This window comes from Chenopodium album, chromosome 6, assembly GCF_948465745.1.
Source record: "Chenopodium album chromosome 6, dcCheAlbu1.1, whole genome shotgun sequence".
NCBI classification, from domain to species: Eukaryota; Viridiplantae; Streptophyta; class Magnoliopsida; order Caryophyllales; family Amaranthaceae; genus Chenopodium; species Chenopodium album.
This window is the reverse complement of record NC_137839.1, coordinates 32,775,016-32,782,038: the sequence shown is the minus strand read 5'-3', so window position 1 is coordinate 32,782,038 and position 7,023 is coordinate 32,775,016. Positions and strand designations below refer to the sequence as shown.

The window sequence follows — 7,023 nt, the reverse complement described above, 5'->3', positions numbered from 1 at the left end:
TCACAAAGACTTGTCCGACTCGAGCTGAACCTGCGAAAACACGGAGACTCCGGTTGTAGGAGCTCCGCCTCCGACGATCAAGTTAGTAACTTGAAAAGGAATAAACACTAGGTGAAAAAAGGCCTTTGGCAGCGGTTCAAACCCGGTCTAAGGCACCGGTTTGAACCGCTGCCTATGTGAGGGGTGCCAAAAACCAACTTTTTGGCACCGGTTCAAAACCGGTACCATAGGGTAAAATAGGCACCGGTTAACCGGTGCTATATGCCCACTTAGGCACCGGTTAACCGGTGCCTTAAACTGCTCTCCCGCCAATTTTTTTTTGGTGGTAGATATTTTACGCACCGGTTGCTGCCTAACCGGTGCCTATTCACCAATTTTTTTTTTTTCCAATTTTCGTGCAATAATATTTAAAAAAAAACCTGTTTCCAGCAATAATAATAACCTGTAATTCCAGCAATTATATTAAATATAATAATTAATAATATTATTATTATAATAACAAATAATAATAATATTATTAATTATTACAATAAGATACAAAAATAATATTAAAAACAAGAATTCAATTATATATATAGATATAAATATTCCCATACGCAATACAAACAAAAAAAAAGTTGCTTACATATACAAATAATAGTAAGTACATATATAATGAATAATAAGTTATATAGTTCAAAAGTTAACATAAATAATTTACAATTACAATGCCATTTACATATTGAAGGTGATAAAAGACGCCAACATGTCACGAACTTCATTAAGCTCCTTGATTGTCAACGGACCATCCTTTTGGACCTTGCAAAACTTGAAATACAAAAACATTATTTTAAAAATAATTAATTAGGCAAAACAATATGTATTTTATCAAATATTACCTATATGACTTCTATGTAGCCCATTTCCTACATTACTTATCAAATGAACTATTTCTTTCTCATAACATGTCAATGTTGGGTAGTTGTATGTGTGTAAGCCCTAAAATTGTATACGAGAGCATTTTATTAAGGTTTATGACGCTTTTTACTCAAAATGGCCCGAATATGGCCTATATGACTTTACTTTGCCTATTTCCTACATTTCTTATTAAATGAACTTTATTAATCTCACACTACTACAATTTCCTTGTTTTTGCGACGCTTTGAAGGCTGATTTTGGACGCCAAAAAGCGTCGCAATTTTTTCTCTCGACGCTTTTTTAAAGCGTCGAAAATCAATGAGTCGAGAATTTTGTAAGACACCGTAAAGCGTCGATAATCTCGACGCTTTTTTGCGTCCAAATGTTTGTACTAAGCGTCCCAAATTTGATTGGTTAGCGCAATTTCTTAAAATTTGCGACGCTTTTATGTGTCTAAAATCAAAAAATTGTCGACGCTTTTTATTGTCCTTTTATCCTTTTCCTGTCTATATTTTCAAGAAATTTGGTGACGCTTTTTAGCGTCCATGTCACTAAAATACCAAGCATCGAGAATTTTTAACTTTTCAAAATTAATACTTCTGTTAGCGCTTTTTAACGAATATAAATATCAGGGCAGGTAATTGTAAACAACTTTGTAACCTTGTGCAAAATTGACAAAAATCTCATTTTATTTGATAAAAATTAATTACTCCATAACATATTCCCTTGCACTCAAATATTCATACAAGCAAAACTAGCACAACAATGTTTCCACGAAATTTATTTATATTATTGTAACAACACATTTTGATTTCAAGAATTTCTTCTTAATTAATGAGTTCATACGCTGTCCAGCAGACTACTCTGTTCATTTCTTCACAAAAAAAATTTCGATCTCCAATTAGCTGCTCCTTAATCTGCTTGCAGGAGGGCATAAAGCAAAGTTCAAATCATATTTTAGACCAGTGCATTGAACCTAAACATCAAAAATACGGTGCATTAGTGGGGGTAGTTGAAGCAAGTTCCATAGTTTGTATGCTGGCTACAATTTTGGTTTAACAAATACTAAATTAAATTAGAACAAACAACATATTGCACATGTAAAAAAGAAACAATTCTTACAAGTCAATTGTCATGTTCACAAATCACTTGACAAGCATTATATATATATAATCATATATGAAGTATCATACCTTAAAAAAATATGCTAACATCTTGAATTATTAATCTACAAATTTTTGAAAGAAAGTAGAGAACCTCATTAATTATATTAGTAGAATGCTCAACAATTTCAATCAATTAGTGAAGCGAAAATGTAGTATTAATTCAACGATAGTCTCACTCTTTCATTGATGCAAAGCAAGATAAGGTGATATTTATATTATATATCTGGGCATTGTTCTTTGACATTCAATACGAGTATATGTTAATTTATTATACAAATAATTACTTTATTTATTTTCAAAAGTAAATTGAGTAGCTAGGTCTTAGGCCATATGATCAGTTCATAGTTTTGAAGAGTGTTTTAAAACTAAAGGAATAGATAAACAAAACGATACGGTAAAACTAGTGAGTAAAAAATAATAAAACATATTTAGATAAAAAAAATACCCTAGAGTAGATTATAAACAGACTAAACACAAGATACAACTCATAAATCCTCTAACTATAACTAAAATATCAAACACACTCTCAAAACAGAAAATTAACAAGGAAAACAAAGAAACAGAGAGTAAACTGTGAGCCACACTAAGAAAATTGTGTACCGTTCCTAAGCACAAATAAGGCTTATGCAGCTCCTTGCAATTCTCCGTGTATCGTTCCTAATCTCTTGAAGTATTTGTTGTCTTGAAATCTAAATGAAAAATAATACAGAGCACTTGGTTAATAAAGATGTAATGTGCATAAAAAAAGCAGACAAGTACATGAAGTAGAGCAGTAGACTAGTGGCCTAGCGGGTAAAAAAAAAATAGCAGCAAGACAAAAATAGAAGGAATATACAAAAGAAATCAAGCCAATTGGCCTAAGACTTGAAAAGATACGAGATTTAGTGGTGGGAGCTCTAAAATTGAGCTCCTACTTAAATCAGACCTTGACCTTCAATAGACTAATGAGGATTATTGTAGAACAAATAAAGCTTAAAAGAACTAAGCTAAAGTCTGAAAATTTATTCTTCAAATTGTATTTCAACCATAAATAGAAGTTTTCATGCAAGTTAATCTCTAAGACAAATCGGACAAATAATGCACCATTAGTTTAATACCCCATTTGTTCTAATATGTCTCTAAATTATCATGTATGATAATAGATACTAGTACTTACTACTTAGTCTGCTTACTAGGCAGTCCGTTTATGCCAGTCTGATTTCAAAATGAAATAATAACCAGGAAAGGGACATGAAACTCATAATCCTGTAAATTAAATATAGTCAGGTCCGAGTTTTCGTACGTGTTCTGTCATGGCCCCATTTGGATTTTGAGGAAGAATAGCTAGTGTTTTGATGGTCCTTTCAAATTCCACCATCCTGACAGCCAAAATGAACCCAGATATGTAATGGAAATAAAATAACAACAAAGCATAAGCTCATTAATCAAGTATGTCTTGATAGGTACCTTTAGATTAAGGATAGATACTGAAGTTCTCGAAGACTTGATGTGAAGTGTTTATGTAGTCCATCTACAACTTTTGCTCCATCAAGAAAATTAGGATTTGATATGTTTACATAGTCCATCTCAGCTAGAAGCCTAGATTAAACACCAAAAATGAAACATCAATTGCAAATGTATGTACACAACATATTACAAGTTGAAGTGCATACAAATAAAGACAACTACAAACATGCAAAAGCCAAAGTCCAAACTCCAAAGACACTGATATGTCTATTTTATATAGTATTTCACCCCCGTCCCTTGGTCGTAATTAGTAGTGTTTTTGGCTCTTTAGAGCCACTTTTATTACTAATCGGTGTTTTCCAGTGTTTTCGTAGTTTTGGTTGAGTTTTGCAGGGAATTGCACCTTTGGAGCATTTTATCGGGATTTTTATGAAGCAACTACGAGCATTGGAGGAACACGACCGTCGTTGAAGCCCAAGGCCGGCTAGAGCCATCGAGCCGGTGACTAAGGGATCGGTGATTTGGATCACGAGGCATTTGGACCATGTATTCGAGACCCGAGAGGAAATATGGATTGGGCCGAGAAATCTAGCCCAATCGAAGTCCAAGCCTCGAAGGAGAAGACCGGGCCCGATCGGGCAAGCATAGACCCGATCGGGCGGTGCTGTGAGAAGACCTGTGCGAGAAAAAAGGCGGGCCCGATCGGGCGGCCTCTAGCCCGATCGGGCGCGTGTTTCTGGAAGGGTCTTTTGACGAGAAATTAGTTTCTAATTAGGAGTTGTTTTTAGTTTTGTTTAAGTACGTTTTTAGGACGCTTAATTGGGGAAATCTCTCTCTTCCTTTTCTCTTAATCTCTCTTCTTCTTCTCTTAATCTCTTTCTCTTAGACTTTCTCTCTCTACTTAGTTTTCTCTCTCTTAAACTCTCTCTAAACCTTTGTTCCTAATTCTTTCTTTTAATTCCAGATTTATTTTGGTAACGATTTTTTCTCCCTTAATCTTAGTTATTTATTTTATTCCTTTAATCATGTCTTATTTTATTACCTTGATTAGTTTAGTTTTTAATATGTGTGAGTAGTTTAATTTCTAGGGTTTATGGGGATCCATAAATAATATGAAGGGGTAATTTATTGTTGTTGATTATCAATGCTAGATTAATTTCCTATTGATTGATTTAATGCTCTGTGACTAGATTAGACCTATCTTTTATGCATGAGTTTGACAATATTGATTCAAGAATCGAGAGATGAGAATTAATGTTTAGGTCTAGTTTCAATAGGCAAGTTAATTTATAAATGGTTAAGTCAAGATTCGAGAGATGAGATTTAATACCGGTAAATTAATTGTGTGATTGTAATAAGTAGCGAGAGCCCTTTACAATCTGGTTAATTGATGCATTGATGATTGACTATTATTGATTATTGGTATTGCATGATAATTTCTTATTGGATTGTTTTAATGTTTTACAATTGCGGCTTGTAAAAGTATAGCAATATTAAATTGATGAATCGAGCAGATGTTAATGCTATGTTTTACCCTGGAGTATTATTTATTGGTGAACCTATGCCCTAGATCCCTTTATACATCGTTTTCTCCCTACTCTTATTCTTTGTAGTTTAGTTTCCTACTTAATTATAAATATTGGTTACTTAAATAATTTAGATTATAATAATTAATTAGAAGTAAAAAGATTTGTTTCCCTGTGGAGATCGACCCTACTTCCCTATCTACCTTAGCTAGTGATTTAGGTAATTATTTTTTATTAGGGGATACGACTTTACCCTGTTAAAATTTGGCGCCGTTGCCGGGGAAACGGTGTTATTTCTATTTATGATTGTTTTTGTAGTCTAGATTATTTCTCTTTTATCTCAGAGAGCGTTAGTTCTCTGAGACAAATCTCATATTTGCTTCTAGTTTTTGTTTATGCCCAGGTGTTCCAGATCAGGTTACATCCCATTCGATCTTGAGATCAAACGTTCCTTCCATAGACAGAAAAACTTCTACAAGCAAATCCTGGCGGATTCTGGTGATAATAACAATAATCACCGCGATCCTCCAACTGATTCTAGCAATTCAGAGGCATCATCAGATACAGAATCAGAGATGGCGGCTCCAAAGAAGCTTAGTGATTATTCACAACCAAAGCTTACGGATTTTCCACATCTCACCCCTACTCCGGCTCTTGATGGGGTTCAATTCGAAATCAAACCCCAATTTATAACGATGATAGAGAGGAAGCAATTCAGTGGAGCCAAGGGTGAAGACCCGAATCTTCACATTGCCGACTATTGTCAATATTGCAACACCATCAGGCAAGCCGGGGTCACTCAAGACCAAATCAGGGAGATTCTCTTTCCCTTCTCTTTAACTGGAAAAGCTAAATTGTGGTTTAATGGCTTAAATAGAACTACACTTGGTATAACTGACTGGGAAACTCTTGTTTTGAATTTTTATAACAAGTATTATCCTGCAGAGAGAACAGCAGTACTACGGAGTGCGATTCAGAACTTCGCCCAAGAAGCCGATGAGTCTTTATATGAGGCTTGGGAGAGGTTCAAGGACTTACAAAGAGAATGCCCTCACCATAATTTAGCACAATGGCAGTTAATCCAAGCCTTTTATAACGGCATTGGAAATTCTTCTAGAATAATTTTAGACTCTGCAGCTAGTGGGAGATTTATGAATCTTAATGTTGATGATGTAGGTCAGGTTATTGAAGATATGGCGATACACAATTCCCAATATGGGAATCCTAGAGGATTTGCTAACAAGGGGAAACATAGTGTCGACTCTGTATCCTTTTTGCAAGCTCAACTGACCTCTATCTGCCAAAAATTAGATAATCTGAGCACTGCTAATGTAGCTAATGTTTCTGCAATTAATAATAATTCTAATGAGGCTTTCTGTGAAAATTGTGGTATTGTAGGTCATTGGGAGCAGGATTGCAGGAGTTCCGTGGAGCAAGTTAATGCCTTCCAAGCTTATAGGCAGAATAACCCATACTCCAACACTTACAATTCTGGGTATCGAAATCATCCATACCTTTCCTACCGGAGCACTAATGTTCAAAATCCACCACCACAAGAACCACAGGTGCCACAGCAACAGCAGCAGAAATACTATCATCCCAACGCTAGCCAGAAGAATCAACCACAACAACCCCCCTCATCTTCCGACCCTTCCTTGGGGGAAATTAGAGCAATGTTGGTCAATATACAAAAGCACATGGAGAGCAAGGATGCGACAATTGATCAAATTCTAGCGCATAATAAAATTGTAGATAATCAAATTGCGCAACTCTCCGCTACTCTACAAGCACACCAACAGGGAGCCCTGCCGGCACAGCCGACTAGGCCTACGGATCAAGAATTTGCAATTACTCTAAGGAGTGGTTCAAACTATGAAGGACCCTCTATGCCCAGAGTTGATGAACCTATTTTATTAAATAATGCTAATCTTGATTCCATTAAATCAAACAATGTAGTTGATAGCCCTGCAGTGCTAGAGGATAATACT

General features: G+C 35.3%; 1 non-coding gene across 1 annotated transcript; it reads right to left on the bottom strand.

The window, feature by feature from the left end:
* Positions 1-5,991: 5,991 nt before the first annotated feature.
* LOC145637490 (small nucleolar RNA R71) lies at positions 5,992-6,098 on the bottom strand. Its single transcript, XR_014114268.1, has one exon. It is a non-coding gene; the product is annotated as a small nucleolar RNA R71 (small nucleolar RNA).
* Between the last annotated feature and the right edge of the window lie 925 nt (positions 6,099-7,023).